Here is a 19,061-nt window from a genome sequence, read left to right as displayed (position 1 = left end):
AACAACGACGTTCTGCAGCTCCTTCTGGCAGCTTCTGTAAAACCATGCATCATGCAAAATAGCTATACCTGTCTCTCTGAATAACCGAAATAAAATGAATTGATACGTGTTTGACGTAATATAAAAATGAACCTGTCGATCTAGCCCTTCTAGCATATATTTAAGGAAAACTCGGAATATCCTACTCTTAAGTACTATATTTACAACAATAACTGATCCTATCAATCCCTCATTTTCCCAAACACCTAATCATAAATCAAAATGAAAATAAAATAAACATGCATTAATCTCGTATCCGAATCTACCATAGTAACCAAATTAAACAAATACATGCCGTCAGGCTTACTTTAAATGAAAATAAAAATTCTATCTACACTGCCCTAGTACCTTAACATAACTTACATGTCATGCCATATATAATACGTGCATCTTACTTTATGATGACTCTCGGGATACCAGGATAGCAGCTTACATCCCCACTAATTTTGGGATCTACACCATGTTAATCACATCCTTAACATGTGGGAATGCACTTCCTTCCTCTGCAGGTGTATCCATCATCTTGCTGGAAAACAATTCACTGGAACACAGAAGACTATAGTTGATAACCTCTTCGCTGCTTAATGCTGCGAGCCGAAATACCCTTTCTTTTACCAGATCAGCTAACACACTGATTCACATATATATAACACACTTCACTAAAAGGGTAAAATTACAGTTTTAAAAGCAGCCCACGGTTCGGTACGGAAGTTCCACGCGAATACGCGCCCGTCGCGAAATAGTGAAACACTAGCACGTCTCTACAACACTTGTTACTCAGCGGTCACTACACCGTCTTTATCGATTAAAAGTAAACTCTGTCAAAGCACAGTAAATATTACGACTGCACAATTTGAAGCATCAATGAGAACCAGTTACTATTTCTGGAATAACGCCACGTTAATTACAATCACCAGTCACAGAGTTGGTACATCCGCACTGTTCAAACTTTTACTACAGAGTCACGAGTTAGTACAACCGTACTGCTCAAATTTCAACTACAGAGTGACGCTCTCCAGAGCTTGGGTTACTGAGGAGGCTTCGGTGACGCTAATATTGTTGGGGTTCCCGGGTATCTGAACCAACCACCAATCAGAGAGTTCGTCATGTATGATGATACAATACTTATTGTGATATATTTATAAAACACAGCTCAAACATTAGCAAATCTCTTCCACCAATTTCTATAATACATTTCCAAATATATCTAACTTCAGAAACTGTGGAAAACCGATTGTCTACAGAAACTGACTTTATCCACAGAGCATGTTGGTCATCCTGGAATTAATATTTAGCGCGGCGTAGCCTCCAGGTTTGCCAAATCCTTAAGTTCCCATTGGCTGAAATATCTCGCTTGGTCAGCATCTAATACACGTGTCGGTCCTTGCCATCGCTTGGGTACGCTTACTTTCTCACGGTCATGCGGAAATATGAAGCAACATCCAGCGACTTACAGTCTTGCTCAACATCCGGTATTAACTATCTTGGGATACGATATTTTAACATATTGGACTGTAACTTTTTATGAATAAAATTCACATATTTGGTCAAATAATGTTCCAATTATTATTATGGGCCGGTCGGATACGGCTCAGTAAACTGGATCCGGTATCTCAGAATTTGTAAACCAAGGGCTTGACGCCCTAAATCTGCATAATTCACTAATCTTGGGCTTTCCAAGTCTTGCTTCAAGATGGCTGTTTTTACCTGGCATGCGGTTATTTTCACTCAGTGAAGAAATTTGTTAATTTTGAAATTCTAATAGAAATATAGCCTTTTAAAGTTTTAATTAAATTTCTGATACAGTAGTTAGACCCATTCAACACCGGCACCTTCTTTCTGCTCCATGGATAACTCGGGAACAATAATAATAATATGGCCTCAGGTTGACGCCATCTGGCAGTCTGCTCGTCAATTTCGACGTACTGTTTTGCTCTGGGCCCACTAGATGGGAGACCGAGCAAACCAAAACTCTCTTTGGTGTCTATGGCTGAGTTTTTATTAATTTTGTCGGGTAAACACCAAATGTGTCACCAGAGGTGTTCTACATGCCGACATCGTACGATATTGTGTGTTGAATGGACTTCTTCCGCCTTCAAAATTCCTACGACCTCTGTCGGGTTTGAACCCGCTCTCTTGGGATCCGGAGGCCGAAACTCACCCACTGAGCCACAGAGGGAGATAAATGTAAAATAACAGATGCACCTAGAGTAGATAATGAATATCAGACTCATTCGGTGTACGATCTAAAAGTACGAGTGCTGAAAACTAAAGTGGAATAGAGACAGTGAAGGCACGAGACGTGCACGGTCGGTAGAAATCTCCATAGAATATGAGTATTCAGGAACTTTGAGCGCATACAGCAGATGATGAAAGTTAAACCACCCTCTCTCCCCATCCAAATCATGCAAACATTTATACAGCATAATAATTTTCTTCAGTCACTACACTCGCTGGAATAAATGAAGTGGGGTGTGTCAGAAGTCCTTGTTCGCATTCCGAGCACGTCTGTGAGAACTGAGTCCCTGTTTGGGATGTTACTTACTCTGCTCTCGCGAGGAAGACAAGATTCGTGGAGACGTTGTCTGCTTTAAATCAGATTAATATCACATAGAACAATGTACTTCCTGTCCTTGCACGCTGCGATCAGATAGCAGAAACTAGGTGGAGAATTGAATGCTAAATAATGAGAATGAAACTGAAACAATGTTTTGAGAATCACCTTCGTGTTCCAGAGAATAGTCTGCTATACAGTGTGTCAGAACAGTTTCTGTATCTTGAGTTTTAATATTTAAAAAATTCTTAGCGGAAAACGTAGGGTCCCCACACTACGAAAACCGTAATATTAAGCAATTTCCTCAATTGCGCCCAAAATTGAAGGGCTAAAGGGCCTGGAAACATTTCAAATTGTGAATCTTGGATATCTCTATCAAATAGCTCTATCATACTTAAGAAACAAATTTTGGCAGTCACTTCCGGCCTAAGTGAATTTCCGGAAAAACAGCCTTAAATCACCTCTATATTTATTCGTTTTCTTGTTTATTCAAATCCTAGCCAAATAAACTTATTTACATAATTCTTTGTGTAATGTGTTCCTTTGTTCAATAACCCCCCCCCCCAGGTATTTCTTGAATTTTTGAAAATTGTACCCACCGAATGTAGTTGTAAGGACTTAAGCGAAACTCTGAATTGACTCTCATTAGCGCTCATAGTGGTGCTTAAGTGAAACAATGCATTGACTCACATTAGCGCTCGTAGTGGTAGAAAAATTCAAACTGCTACTCTATTCGACCGGATGACAATGATTAAGAAAAGCATTGTAATTTTCAGGAATAAATAAAGAATATATTCTCATACTTCATTGTATTTTATTTACCTAAATATCTCTAGGATATTTTTAAGATTGACCTGCTTGCCTGGAGGGATTTTTGAAAACAGAACTGTTCAAGTTTATGTGTTGTCTGTTGGGTATTCAGCCCGAAGGCTGGTTTGATGCCCATAGCTCTGCCAACAGCTGTAATGATAGTCTAGGCGTCAATGGAGAGGTATAGTAGGGAAATGAGTAGTAAGGTAGTTTGCCGTTACTTTCCTCACCGAGCCAGAAGTTGCTATTGCATATCACTCTCCCAAACCCTCTGTAATGTATGTACCAAACGATGTTATGAGCGACATTTTTACACTGCACTGGCTAATTAAGGAATAGCACTACTTACATCGCTCATACCTCAGTCACTTTCATATTATGAAAGTTAAGGATGAAATTAATGAAAGTAACAAATTTATTCCAGCGCATACCAGAATACGAGGTCCTCCGTAAACACTACATGTCGCCATACATAAAGAAATGCATTTTATTATTATGTTGAAGTGCCTATCTGTTGATCAATCGTAACATTTCCCAATGCAATCGTTCCTCAGTTCATATAAAGTTGTCATTTTATTGAAGACAAGCTGTAATTTCCCCGTCTTGACGAGATAATTTCGTAATTTCAGCGACAACGCTTAAATGTGGATGTAAGTCTATGAGATTGAAGCCACGATTACTTCATACGAGAACTGGTAAGGATCCAAGGGGAAGCAGCAAGATTTGTTCTGGATGGTTTCGGACAAAGTAGTAGCGTTACGAAATTATTGCAAAATTTGTGCTGGGGAGACTTGAGAGTAAGGAGACGAGCTGCTAGAGTAAGTGATATGTTCCAAGCTGTTATTGTGAGATGGAGGGGAATGCAATTAGTAGAAGAATACCTTTCAGTGGTGTCTTTGAAGGTAGGAAAGTTCATAACATGAAGATAAATTTGGAATTAAAGATAACAAATCGGGGGAAATATTCATTCATATGGAGGGGAGTTAGAGATTAGAATAATTCACCAAAGGAGATGTTCATTAAACTTGGAAATTCTTTGCAATTATTTAAGGAAAATCAGGTAAACAAGAGATAGGTAATATGCCACCGCAGTTATTGCGTAAATGCAGATCAGTATTGATTGATTGATTGATTGATTGATTGATTGATTGATTGATTGATTGATTCATTCATTCATTCATTCATTCATTCATTCATTCATTCATTCATTCATTCGTTGATGTTCCGAGCTGTCAATGAGGAGATGGCGTGGAATGACATTAGTACTACTACCGCTAATAATAATGGCATATGGCCTCTGGAAAGGTCCAATGGAGTTTTTCCTAATAGAAGTCCTATAGACGACCTGCGTGTATGTGAGGATGGCGCTCTACCTAAGATAAGGTTGAAGACATCAAACACACCCAGCCCCGCGTCAGAGGTTAAAATCTCCGACACGGTCGGGAATCGCAGCCGGGACCTTCTGAAGCTAGGGCCTCAACGCTGACCATTCAGCCAGGAAGTCGGACAGTACAACAACTAAAATGTTGTCATTTCCTACCCTGACGGGGTACAAAGGGACTCCTAGTGTGTAAAGACCTCCCTCAGCCTAAGGAGATTTGTAGAGGTGACCTGAGGTGCGGTAAAGTTGATGCGGTAGCGGACGCGGCCTATAAAATTGTCTGTTCCAGCACTTGCCTTAGTGCAGGAGAACTCACCGAATTGGGCATAGGACAGAATTATTATGTTTCAAATGCCACCTATTATACGGATTTAATTACAATCAATCAATCAATCAATCAATCAATCAATCAATCAATCAATCAATCAATCAATCAATCAATCAATCAATCAATCAATCAATCAATCAATCAATCAATCAATCAATCAATCAATCAATCAATCAATCAATCAATCAATCAATCAATCAATCAATCAATCATCACGTATCTGCATTTAAGCAGTCGCCAGGTGGCCGATTCCCAGTCTGTTGATTATCTAGACATTTCTTAAATAATTTCAAACAATTGGGAAATTTATTGAACATCTCCCGGGGTAAATTATTCCAACCCCTAACTCCCCTACCTGTAAACAAATATTTGCCCCAATCTGTTCTCTTGAATTCCAACTTTATCTTCATATTATGATCTTTCCTACTTTTAAAAGCTCCACTCAGGCTTATTCTTCTAGTACTTATGTCACTCCACACCATCTCTTCACTGACAGCTCGAAACATACCACATAGTCAAGCATCTCGTCTCCTTACTCCCAAGTCTTCCCAACCCAAAATTTGCAACATTTCCGTAACACTACCCCTTTGTCGGAAATCACTCGGAACAAATCGAGATGCTTTCCTTTGGATTTTTCCCATTTTCCGGATTAAGTAATCATGGTGAGGGGCCAGTGTACAGTAACCATACTCTAGCTAGGGTCTTACCAAATACCTATACGCCCTCTCATTTATATACTTCCTACAATACCTAAATACGTTCATATCCATGAGAATATATCTGATGGTATCTCTGGCCTGTCCTACAAAGTGACTTGAGGCGTACCCCAGGGTCTCTCCACTTGGGAGCATAGGATATTGACTCTTGCCTACTTAAGTCTAGAATTGTATCTGTTTACTTGAGTCAGGGTTACTCCTTTCAACATTCCTATTTGAACTTCCTTGGTCAACTTGTCTTCTTCTGATTCCGACGGTGTTACATATGCGACCCCTAAGAATTATTTCATAATCACGCCCTACGTGGCCCTTCACTTTATTTTCCCACTACCGTCGTTCTTCGAAGATCGTTTCTCCGTTTGCTGTTCGGAGGATGGTTGTTCTGTTGTGCTTCCTCTTGAAAGAATATTCACCCCCACTAGAAACTTGGCGTCGACTGATTTAATACATTAATCGATACAATGACGTATACTTAAAATCATATAAAATAGATTCCTAGAAAGCAAATAGCGCAGACTTTATCCATCATTGAACAATCACTGTTACCAACTTCCATGATTGTTCATGAAAATCACCAGCATTACCAAATAAAACAGTATCTCAGCTTAGGTAGCTGTAATGGATGTTCTTTTGCCTAATTATACTATTCATGTAATTTAAGATGCAATCCTAGAACATCTAGGATATTAACCCGTAGCTTGCATGGTGAGAAAATATTACGTTGCTTACACCCATGGGTCCAAGAGACCCAAGTGTAAATAAGTTCTTTTACCACATATTCTATCAGGTTTTGAAAATTTTCTGAAATTGCACAAGCTTTAACTGATCATTTTCTATGAAAATATACAGTTAATTGTCAGTTCCTCTTCTACATTATTCTTCAAATCAATTTATTTAAAAATCACAATTCCAAAAACACATATTAATAGTTATATGGTTCTGTCATAAAGAATAGGATTTATATATCTACATAACGTTTTCCTCAAAACTGCCACAATTGCACAGATTTGCAATGGGGAAAAATTATCTGCATCAGTCTGTTCTGATAAACTTCAAGCAAACAGTTATGGGGCCAAACCTTCAAAGAAGGAGAAAATTACTCTTTTAATTACCAAGCGGAAGCTTTAGTCCTTTTTAATTCAGCACACTTTAAGCAAATGACAGTTCTAGAAGACCCGCACAGTGGAAATTGACATTTAGCACATGCACGACAAGCATTCCCCCTCCTCACTTTCACTAGTACTTGAATTATGTTCTCTAATTCCAAACTCACTTTTTGCGTCCGATATATCACTTAAATATTATTGTAAAAAAGCGCTCACATCATCACTACTTAGTGACATATTATTCCAAAAATAACGTTTTAGAGCACACACAAATTAGTTACTTTCCTTACACACATGGGTCCCAGAGACCCAAACGCTGCAATTACAGACAATGGGAAATCTCAGCGCATCCGCACCTCCCAAGGTCCTGCAGAGGACGAACGGAAAGGAGAGTACAAGGAGGGTAAGCGTAGTGCGGGCAAAATGTGCAAATTTACTTACAAAATAAAACACTCGTGGGTCCCAGGGACCCAACCGTATAAGTTACGGGTTAAATGCAATTACCGGCGTTTGAATTGTAATAGTAACTTTTCGAAGGTATTTTTATTTCAGAATATTCCTTAATTGCATATGCCTATATATTAGAATATCCTTTACTGTGCACATTTGGATGTTTTTGTGCCTTTAGCGCAAACTATAAAACCCGCTAATTCTATAGATGTTAACGTATGTTTTGTTTTCTAGTACGGAATTGTGGTTTCGTACTCGTCGCTCTTTTCTATTTATGAACATCCGCTGGAAATTTTGTTAGTAATCATACCAATTTTAATTTCTGTTTAGGCTGCAGGGGCACCACGAAAGTTATTTGAATTATAATTATACAAATTGTCCCCTTATAACAGCATTCGTTTACTTTCCTATGTTAACATAATTGAAGCAATCAATTACGATGCTCGTATGGACAGCAGAATATTTTGTTACAAAACTGTGGCAACGTTAATAGCGATTAGTATGATGGACCTTTAAACACGGAACGGATAGACTGAGCTGAATAATGGACATTTTTGTTTATGTGGAATTCATCATATCACTGGGTAATTGTGTAGTTTTCTATATTTTGGACATTTTCTCTGGACGGTATCGAATGGATGGAACTCGTTTGGACGTTTTAGCATGCACCTTTTATCTTGATGGCCTTTTTGTATTGCACAAAATCTCCTGGAACCACCAGATGTTACTAGAGAGTATGTGAGCTAAAACAGAAGGAATCAGTGATGTGGTGCATATCTGCTACGGGATTAAAATATAATACGGACTACGTTCGCTATTCCTTACCTACAGACCTAGGATGTCATGTTCAAAATCACAAATAATCCCCATTTTCGGCCTAGAACTTTGTGTATGTTTTTCAGTAATCAGCTGGCTCCTTGACTCCTTACGATATAGTTCCGCAAGAAAGGTTAATATACAAACTACACCGAGTAATTTCTTGTAAATCCTCTGTCAATATCATCATGATCATGCTCAGTGTCAGACTCTTCCAAATGACTAAGAAAACTGAAACAAGCAGATAAAGGAAACTGAACAATACACTTCCACAAGGACCAGTGCCGGCCCCCCTCCACTTTAATCTATACAAGTCAGATCTACTGGAAACTCAGTCAAAGAAATTCCGCTATGCTGAGTATATACAGTAGCTCTTGCTACAATGCATAACAGTATCAGTGAAACTGAAAATTTCTTGAAGATATCTGACCATCTTTGGAAGGTATTTCTTCAAATGGGTAATGCAGCCAAATTGAACTAAAACTGAGGTAACATGTTACAATCTTAAAAAAGGGGAAATCAATGTTTTCAAGTACCCTTTTGAGGAACAATCTTCGGAATAGTAAATTGACTAAATATTAAAGAGTAACCCTTTCTTTCAGGAAACACTTTTAGAATACAGCAGCTAAAGTAAATAGTCGCAATAACATCCTCGATAAACTTTCTGGCACATCATGGAGTGCCTCTGCTAAAACCCCAAGGACCTCTGCTATGAGCCTTGTCTTCTCTGTGGCTGAATACTGTGCTCCAGTATGACTAAACAGGTCTCACGTGAAGCTATTTGACATACGGCTCAATGATGACATGCGGAAGATTAGCGGACTCATCAGACACACTCCCACTTACCATTTTCCTGTCCTCAGCCACATCATGCCACTTCAAGGTCCCTTTTGTCAGAGAATATGACAAGATCGTGGCTAATCTGGACATTTATGCTGTATTCACGACGACACTCTAGATCACGGCCTCTCAAACGCCGAAAATCTCACGCGTGCAAATTGAGGCGCAGAGTTCCTGTGCAGAGTGCATCGGTCCCATTCGGCTCGGCTCGGACCAACGTTTCGTCTCTGGGCTACTCGGCTAAGCTCGGCTCAACTCGTCTCGGATTTGGAGCGCTACGGAGCAAGTGACGAAGAGGGAGACAGGAGGAGCGAGCGTGACAGGCGTGGGGAAATAGAGAGAGAAAAAGAGAGTGCTATTGCTCCAAATCGAGGAATGGGGGTCTGCACTCTGGTCAACCAAGCGAAGTCGTCTTTTGCACCGTGCACAATGCATGGACCAGCTGCATGCACTCTGAGAGGCCCTGCCCTAGATCTTCAGAAGGGGCAAGCAGAAATCCCGAAATCCACCTGTAGGTTTTGCCCAGGAACTAAATGAGAACCAATTGAATCCATTCAATGAATGGAAAGGGGAGAAAACTACCAACACCGACTATTTGGCTTGGCCTCTGCTCAACAAAAACAGCCCTGATCCAGGATTTCATCTCCCAAGGAGGACATTGTCCGCTGTAAAGAGGATCGGCACGAATACCAGAATCTGGGAAGAGTCCTTGTTCAGGTGGACCCAGTTCCGTCCCCCCAGTGTGACAGGGTACTCCTTCCGAGTCTATAGAACGCATCACATTCGAGCGCAGACTGCGAAGTTGATCGATCAGACTTTGTCCAGGCCGCACCTTCTCCGATACAGTGGATGGAAAGTTTCGACTTAAGATTATTTTATTATAATCATTAACAAATAAATCACAAGTGGAAAATATACCGGTGGCAATGGTCATTTACAGTAGTGTGATAATAAATTAGAGTTAAAACATAATTATAAAACAACAACAACAACAACTACTACTACTACAAGAGTACAACAAGCAAGTCCATAGAAAGAAAATATTATAAAAATTACTACCAGTTTAACCTTCTAAATCCAGCATCGTCATATACAATTTCATATACAATGAAGTATTTCCGGTGTTTAACACTACACGTGATAATGAAATAACGTTAAAACATAACTCTGCAACAACAACTACAACAATAAGAATATAAGAAGCAATTCCATGGAAAGAATACGGACATGTTGTTATTTCTTGTCATCTTTATTTATGTATAGTGTGTTTTGCCATCATTCAGTCAATACTGTATTTCTGCATGTAAACGTCATGCAATAAATAAATAATCCTTGACTGATTGGTCCCATTCAAGTAGATCCCTAAAACCATCAGTGCAACTCTTTAATTCTATAAATTGAAGAATAGTCACAAATATAATTGTCATTGGTCAGCGCCTATAAAATTGTAAGACCGTTCCGATACAGTGACATGACTGATTGGTCAGCGTTGAGGTATTCCGTTCAGAAGGCCTTGGTTTCGATTCGCGACCGGAGTGCGGATTTTAACTACTTTAGGTTATTCCTCTAGCTCGGGGACTGGCATTTTTGATCGCCTTAAAACACAGTTTCATTTAAACACTACCAACCATCATAGACTAGCGTAATAAAGAATACTTTTCTCGGCATAGGTTTGTCGTCAGAAAGAACATCAGACTGTGAAACTAGACTTAATTAGCATTAGAGATGATCCCAGATAACAGGAAGAAAGGCCAAGAAAGAAAAAAAATAGTACTTATTAGTAGAAGCTTTTGCTACCCTACAGATCACATCGTAGTAACCATTTTCAAAACAACATCACATGAACACTAATCACCAAGTTTACACACACTCTTCCCATTCAAGTGGATCCCTAAAACCATCAGCGCAACTCTTTCATTCTGTAAGTTGAAGAATAGTCACAAATATAATTGGCATTTGTTAACGTCTATAAAATTGTAAGGCCGTTCCAATACAGTGCCATGACTAATAATGGACGCTGAAAACCAACTGTTTTTAATGCACTGAAAATTGGAAGAATTTCTAATACACGAAAACCTTCGCCTATTCTGATGAAAAGGAGTATAACGACATTTAATACACACAGATGGATCAGTCACTATAAAATTATCACGGTGATATTTTCTAACCCATTTTCCCTTCATCATTGTTCTTAGGAAACCTTTAAGGAATAATCATGTTATTTGCTTTACGTTCCACTGACTACTTTTGTGGTTTTCGGAGATGCCGATGTGCCGGAATTTTTCCCGCATGAGTTATTTTAAGCGCCAGAAAATCTACCAACACGAGGCTGACGTATTTGAGCACCTTATAATACCACCGGAATGACCTCGGATCGAACTTGCCAAATTGGAATCGGAAGGCAAGCGCATTGCGCGGCGAAATGTGCTAAAGACGAGTTCACTAGGTGGATCAGAGTGCAAACCCCCCCACTTTCGATTTTGGGCAATAGCGCTCTCGATGTCCTTCCCTACGCCTGTCTCGATCACTCCCCCTGGCTCCTCCTTCCTCACTTGCTCTGCAGCGTTGCGCCGACTGCGCAGACTTGAGCCGAGCTTAGACGAGTTGACCCGAGAAAAGACGCTCGTGCGAACCCAACCCAGTTGGACCGATGCACGGTGCACAGAACCTCTGCGCCTCGGTTTGCACGCGTAAGACTTTGGACGTTTGTGAAGCCCTGCCATAGTGTAAATTTAATGTAAATTAATTAGAAATACGTAAATATCGAACGGATTGCTAATGAAGAATAACTGTAACACATTGGTTGTAAGTATTTGGTATTCAGTACTCTGAAGTTTGCGTTCCAACAAAGAAGCACGACATAACACTATCGATTTCTGGTTGTGAACCCTTATTATTCTAAAACGATTGTCCAGCTTCAATACTCCTACAGTATCTGTCTTTCTGGAAAGAACACGAGCATTACTCGCACTAACCTCATACTGAAAGAATTACTTGATATGATTTCATGAGTGGAATTAATGAACATGTATGTGTGCATCTCCTATTTAATTTTCCTTTTTTTACAGCTCACCTCGAACCAAACAATCTCGATCTAGACTTACTGTCCGTTTAAAAAGTATGAATACTCGAGTTTAAACTCGATAACGCGCAAACGAGTGGCCAAATCTAAAATTCAGTCACACAAAATCATAGATGCATTTACAAGCGATATACATATTTTTGTATGTTCAGTACTCCAGCTATTTTAATCTGAATGTAAAGAAAATCGGCCTCCTTCGAATAAATCTCCAATTTTACTTCCCGCTAAACAAGAATGCACCACCCAGTAATAATACATTTCATAAGATGCCATATCCTTGCACGTTTTTAACAAATTTCCAAACTTTCGGACTTCTATCGTCAGAGTTTAAAATGTAATGAATGCAATTTGGAATCAGTTCTTCCAAGCATGACGAAGTTGTGTTTCACATCGTAATAATGTTGTTCTGTGGAGAGGCCTAATGCAGGTCTTACGAACTGACCTACGTGTCTGTGAGGATGGCCCTATCAAAGATGATTTCTAATGTTGATGGCGACACAAACACCTAGTCCCAGGCAGGAGAACCATATGGAAGGTAAAAGTTTCCTTGCTTGCTAATTTCATTCTCCACCCTGAAGATGTGGGGCGGGCCACAAATAGGGTGTATCCCTTTCCTTGGCCAAGAGATTGGGCGGGGTTGATTGAATAATAACATTATTGCTTTCTACGTCCCAATAACTACTTTAGACCGTTTTTGGAGACGCCGAGATTCCGAAATGTTGTCACGCAGGAGTTCTTTTACGTGCCAATAAATCTATCGAAACGAAGGTGACATATTTGAGCACCTTTTAATACCACCGGATTGAGCCAGGATGTACCCCAAGTTGGCCTAGGAATGCCAGCGCCTCGACACCCTGAGTCGCTCGGCCCGGCGGCGTTGATTGAGATTAGTTGTTGAGAATGGGTTTGGGACTTAGTGGCCTCTGGCTATAGGGACGATATAGATGTATTAGATTTGCACGATTACATAAGACATTATAAAAAGAGATGAATTTTGACATACTTTAGGGTTAAAGTCAGAATGGTATACAGAGAGCGATACTTATTTTTGTAACACAAACACCGGGCTCGATAGCTACAATTGCTTAAGTGCGACCAGTATCCGGTATTCGGGAGATAGTGGGTTCGAACCCTACTGGGGGGAGCCCTGAAGGTGGTTTTCCGTGGTTTTCCGCTTTTACTCCAGGCAATTGCTGGGGGCTGTACCGTAAATAAGGCCACGGCTGCTTGCTTCCCACTTCTATCCCTTCCCTGTCCCCTTTGTCGCCATAAGACCTTTCTGTGTTGGCGCGACGTAAAGCAACTTGCAAGAAAAAGTAACATAAACACATAGTGTAGGAACAGCTATTTGACTGGATGATATTTTGGAGTATAAAGCACGTTGTAACACAATAATTGAGGCGTTTACATGGGACAGGCATTAATTAAAAAAGAACTATTTTTTTCTATGGAGAACGTAGTAAACGCTCATGGCAATGGCATGGGAAATGTAGCAAGTCAACTGGTAAAGTAGATTAGTTTCTACGATTGGCGCATGACGAAACCTATGTTAAGCATTGGCATGGAGACGGTATTAAGTCGGCCCTTGCCTCTGCCATTTATTGAAAGTCAACTGCGTGTAGTTCGTCATAGTAATACTTCAGTTGCCTTGGAAACCTACTCCATTCAAAATGGTAAGTCGCTATTGCCAGCATCTAGACATGGCGCTCATACTTTCAAAAGTAGATACTACGTGTGGCCGAAAATAATCATAGAGGCTAAACCTTTTCGACCATTTCATGTAATCATGATGACGCCTAGGGATTTTTGTGACTTCGCCATGGAAAACAAGAGATATTTAAATAGCCAGCCCCTTAAAGTTAGCACTCTGAGCTGGATAAGCATTTCAAGTACCGAACTTCCCTAAGTCAAGACAAGGCAATAATTCAACGAGTTAGAACCGTGGAAGGAGCACAGTATTCTCAAAAAAGGACGGTGCTATCATGTGATCAACAACATACAGAGCTTACAAAAACTTGGAAGTAGACTAACCATGAGCGAACCAAAAAAGAGATTTATTGGCTATGCCGGATTTCTTGGATGAAAAATATCATTTGTTTTGTCGTGAAGTATCCGCTTGAAACACATACGACAAAGGTGTAGAATCCGCCCGGCAATGTTAGTAACACGCCGCACCACTGTGTGGCGCACGTGAAGTGACTGTCCTTTGTTTAATACTTAGCGCTGACGTAAGCAGAACGGAACTGCTGCCAACTGTTGCTTGCTGGTTTCATATGGCTATGTTCCTTGTTCTTGCCGTGGGCCAGTATGCTCCGCGGCGATAGAAATTGTCTCTTGAAGTGAATGCAGCCACGAAGACAGAGATTGGCCTGGATGGGCAAAAATAAGTTGTTGCTAATAAATGACCTTTATTTCTAGCCGTAAGCCCCCAGATTAAAGGAGGAATTCATAAAGTGTAAGGTTACCGTGCGACGCCATGACACTTTCAAACTTCGGGGGCCTCTTTAATTTTTTTTGCAGTGGTTGGTAACGTCAGCCAGTGCCCGTAATTCTTGGCAGAAGCAATGGGTAATGGTGCCTGGAACATTACTTTAGGCTATAAAAGTAAAAATACTTCTAGGGGCGGGTGGGTTGGACTCTAGTAGGCGTAATGATCACATCCCTCATTGCTAGGTAAGAACAGTAGCATTGAAAGTAACACATACCACAGATACGTCAGCTGACAAACTGAATACACGGTGATTTTTCACAAGGCATTTTATCGCACAACATGTGCCTGAATCATACTTTCCATAAATGAGTGTGTTAAACATAATTTATTTTCAGTAACACCTGCTTCAGAATGTGGGGAAAAAAGCATTTTTTCTTCTCTCGTAAAATTTACTTGTTATGACTTACTACCTTCCCCATATCAGTGTCACAATTATCAAAAATATTTTTTTAAATTTTACATGAAAATATATTTGACTGTAGTGGGGGGGGGGTGATTGGGAGGTCCACAATGCCGGCGGAAGACAACAGTGACAGCGGAGTGGCACATTCTCCGTGTACCATAGGCACATCGTGTGGTTGAATGAGTCTGTAGTTCAGTATTTCGTCGCGGATCACAGCCAAAAGCACGAGAAACCTTCATTTTTTCGAAGACCGATACAGTTTCGAAGAAAATTCGTATAACGTTCTTGTATAGAATTTAATTGCAAGGCCATTTGGGGCGCTTCTGTTTTCGATAGGGCCAACGGTTTACCCGTTATTTTGATTCAGATTTGTTCATTTTTCACTACTTGTTTAACGTTTCACTAACACATCGGAGGTTTTCGGCGACGAAGGGATGGGGAAGATGGTGGCCGTGGCCTTAATTAAGGTCTGGTGTATAAATGGGAAACCACGGAAAACCATCTTCATGGCTGCGGACTGTGGGATTAGGAACCATTATCTACCGAATGCAACCTCTCAGCTACGCGACCCTAACCGCGCGACCAACTTGCTCAGTTTGTTCATATCAGTTTATTACCGAACCCGGAGTGGAGAACCGGGCTCAATTTATGGTACTGCCAAAAATTTGAAAATGGCAGGAGGGCTGGTAGGTGGTTAAAATGAAGGAAAACACCACCTTTGGGGGTGTGTGTGAAAAGAGCTGCACCACCTCGGGATCAGGACACGAGTTTCTGCAGCTCCATAGCTAAATGGTTAGCGTGCTGGCCTTTCGTTCAAGGGGTCCCGGGTTTGATTCCCCTTCGGGTCGGGACTTTAACTGTCATTAGTTAATTCTTATGGCCCAGGGACTGAGTGGTTGTGATTTTCAACATTTTTCATTTTAGATAGGGCCCAATCCTAATTGACGCTCAGGTCGCCTATACGACGTCAACTCGAAAGACTTGCTTCAGATCCCTCCGGAGGCCAAAAATCAAAACCCATGGCGCAAGAGCCTTGAAGGGCCTTGGCCTACCAAGCGACCGCTGCACTGTCCAAAGGCCTGTAGATTACTAGGTGACGTGTGATCAGCACGATGAATCATCTCGGCCATTATTCTTGGCGCTCGAGACCGGGTCCGCTATCTCACTCTCAATAGCTCCTCAATTGTAATCACGTAAGCTGAGTGGACCTCGAACCAGCCCTCAGATCCAGAAATGAATCCCTGGTCTAGCCGGGAATCGAACGCGGGAGCTCGGGATAAGAGGCACCTCTACACCACGAAGTCGGCTCTCCGGACGCCACACGCCATTGTTATTACTAAAGACATGTTGCCAATAATATTTTCAGCATTTTGCTGCAGATTCGGTGCAGTTTCGAAATCAGACCCTATTTTAACTTTTCATCTATGACTTATCTGGCGTATCACCAACCTATCTTCCATGTGTAGGTGATGGTGCGCGGTGCGTGTATCACAGATTAAAACTCTCTTCACTGGAATATTTTGCATGCTCATTTGTGCCGATATGGGTTATTACTTTTACCGCTCACTGCCCTCCAATGTTGAGCTTAAATCGTCGCTCTCATGTTTGGTTCGTACAAAACAATTAGCGAAAATAATCGTTTCAGTATGGCTGTACAGTTGGTAGTAATTGCTAATTTTCCCTGCGAATCTGTTCATCTGGTCGCATCACACGTGGCCGCTTTATACCACTCTGCGCAAACAGTGAGGCTGGCGCAGGGTGCACCATAATCAATAGAATTATGAAATAAAGTCCACTGATACATGAAACTAGTGTACGATAAATAATGCAGTAATGAGGGAAATATTACTCCGATTGTTTCAGCTGTCGGCCTTCCATTTCTTCAAAGCGTCAGTCCTCATTCTTTTCCCTTCTGATTAGGATGGTTGCTCAGCTGTACTTCCTCTTAACATAGTAAAAACTGCCATCTCGCAACAAGTTGCAGGGAGGGAATCACTTAGGAGGAAATGTAGTAAGAAGTTTGGCCTATGCGGGTGACTTAGCCTTAATGGCAGATTTTGCTGGAAGACTGCAGTCTAATATCGTGGAACTTGAAAATAGGTGCAATGAGTATGATATAAAAGTTATATTTGCCAGGACTAAATTTAGTCGGTAGTTTAAGAAACCTAAGAGATTTGAATCTAAGTTTGGGGAATACAAAGCTAGAACAGGTAGATAATTTCAAGTATTTAGGATGTATGTTCTCCCAGGATGGTAGTACATTAGTAGGCTACTTATCGAGAAATGTACACAAGCATTAAATCAGGGCCAGAAACCAGCATACGGATGTGGCGAAGTTTCCTTCGTAAACAGGACCATAAGTGATTGGAACAAAATATCTGCAGCAGTCTTTGATAGATTCCCTTCCGGTATCAAGACGTTTTATGAGATCATTAGTGCTAATGTAAAGTGAAAAGTAATACTGTAAATGACGGACACCGAATTCGTGATTTTCTGCTGGATTTAGAATGTTAAACTGGTAGTAGTAGTAGTTGATGATGTTGTTGTTGTTAGGTAATTATGTGTTTGACTTTATTACCACTTGTAATGTTAAGCTAGTAGTTAGCACAGCCTATAGTATTGCAAGCCGGATTATTAAGCACTGGAAATTCTTAACTTGTGCCAGGACGAATAGAAGTGTATAGTGTGACGACTTGTGCAGGTTGATATGTTCCTTCCGCTTGTGCAGATAGATCAGCTGTATCTGAACATGTGTTTCTAAATGGGAATTGATGTGATTTAATTCGGAATTTAGAGTTTAAATAAATTATTTGAAGTCGTGTATTCATTAGATTGGTGCTTCAAAACTGTGTATTGTGTTTACTGACTGGTGAAAATGATGCAAATTAAGATATAGTGTTTCATGTTTTGAAAGTAATCTGTAAAAGAGTATTGTACAGTTAATAACGACATAAGGACATTACTTAAGAAATTGGTTCGTCAATAACGTAATCAATACGTTTCTGCTTAGTTGCGCTAAGTGTTCCTTCAGTAATTCGCCACGAAAATGACTGCAATATCAGTTATAACCTTAAAAATTATGTGTCAGCTGTTTAGTGTACATGCTGCGAAATACATCGCAATAAACATATTAAATCTCCGCAGACTTTCCACATTATTGGTATAAATACGTGTGTCATACACATGTAATTCTTACACAACTACTTAATTTACATGTTAACATGCTCAGCTTAATCAAGAATCGTATTAGCAACTTCCTCTGGAGATGCATGATTCTATTTTTTTAAAGATGAATTTCTGCTGATTAGCAGCACTAACTTTGTGTTATTAACAGCACTAGACCATACAGAGCTAATACTAGAGGACCCCAATATGAAATAATCCTGAGTGGTAGGAACATCTGATTTAGTACATTGATGTTGATAAGGACATCTTTTTACTACGATGTTTAAGAGTAAATATAATGGAAGATGTGAAAAAATGAGTGGTACTGCAATGGAATCCAATTTGAGTCTCTGTACCAATTTTTCACCATTAATAATGAAACTGTCACAGTTTTGGATAAGTTCAGCAGTAAAATGCAGATCACAGATACGACATTTATCACTCAAAGCCAGATCTTGTCGTGGAGTAGCCTTCGACCAATTAGAGAGCAGATTGGGGTCCTTTGGGATGAAGGAAGATCGTTTGAATGTTTATTGCAACCCGACTTGCAAGCCGGGATATAGCAAGTCGTTGGCATGCGGTACCAAATTGAAGCATGTCGGCGCTGCTGAGACAAAATCTCCTATGTGAAATATTTTAGCTTAGAACTTTGTCCGGTAAGGTTCTGTCATGTAAGGTGCAATATTTTGTGAATATTGTAAATGTGCTGCGGGTTAGTATTTCACCAAAAATATTATCACATAGGAGGTTTTGTCCCGACAACGACGATATGCCGAGGAATACGTCCTACTTCTCAAATACTTAATATTTTTCATTTTTCACTACACGAAAAGTTAACACTAGATATTTTGCGCGTATAAAGCTACCGAAAATGACCAGA

The sequence above is a fragment of the Anabrus simplex genome, chromosome 4 (assembly GCF_040414725.1).
Source record: "Anabrus simplex isolate iqAnaSimp1 chromosome 4, ASM4041472v1, whole genome shotgun sequence".
Taxonomy (NCBI): domain Eukaryota; kingdom Metazoa; phylum Arthropoda; class Insecta; order Orthoptera; family Tettigoniidae; genus Anabrus; species Anabrus simplex.
The sequence above is the reverse complement of the archived record's forward strand: the minus strand, read 5'-3'. Positions refer to the sequence as shown.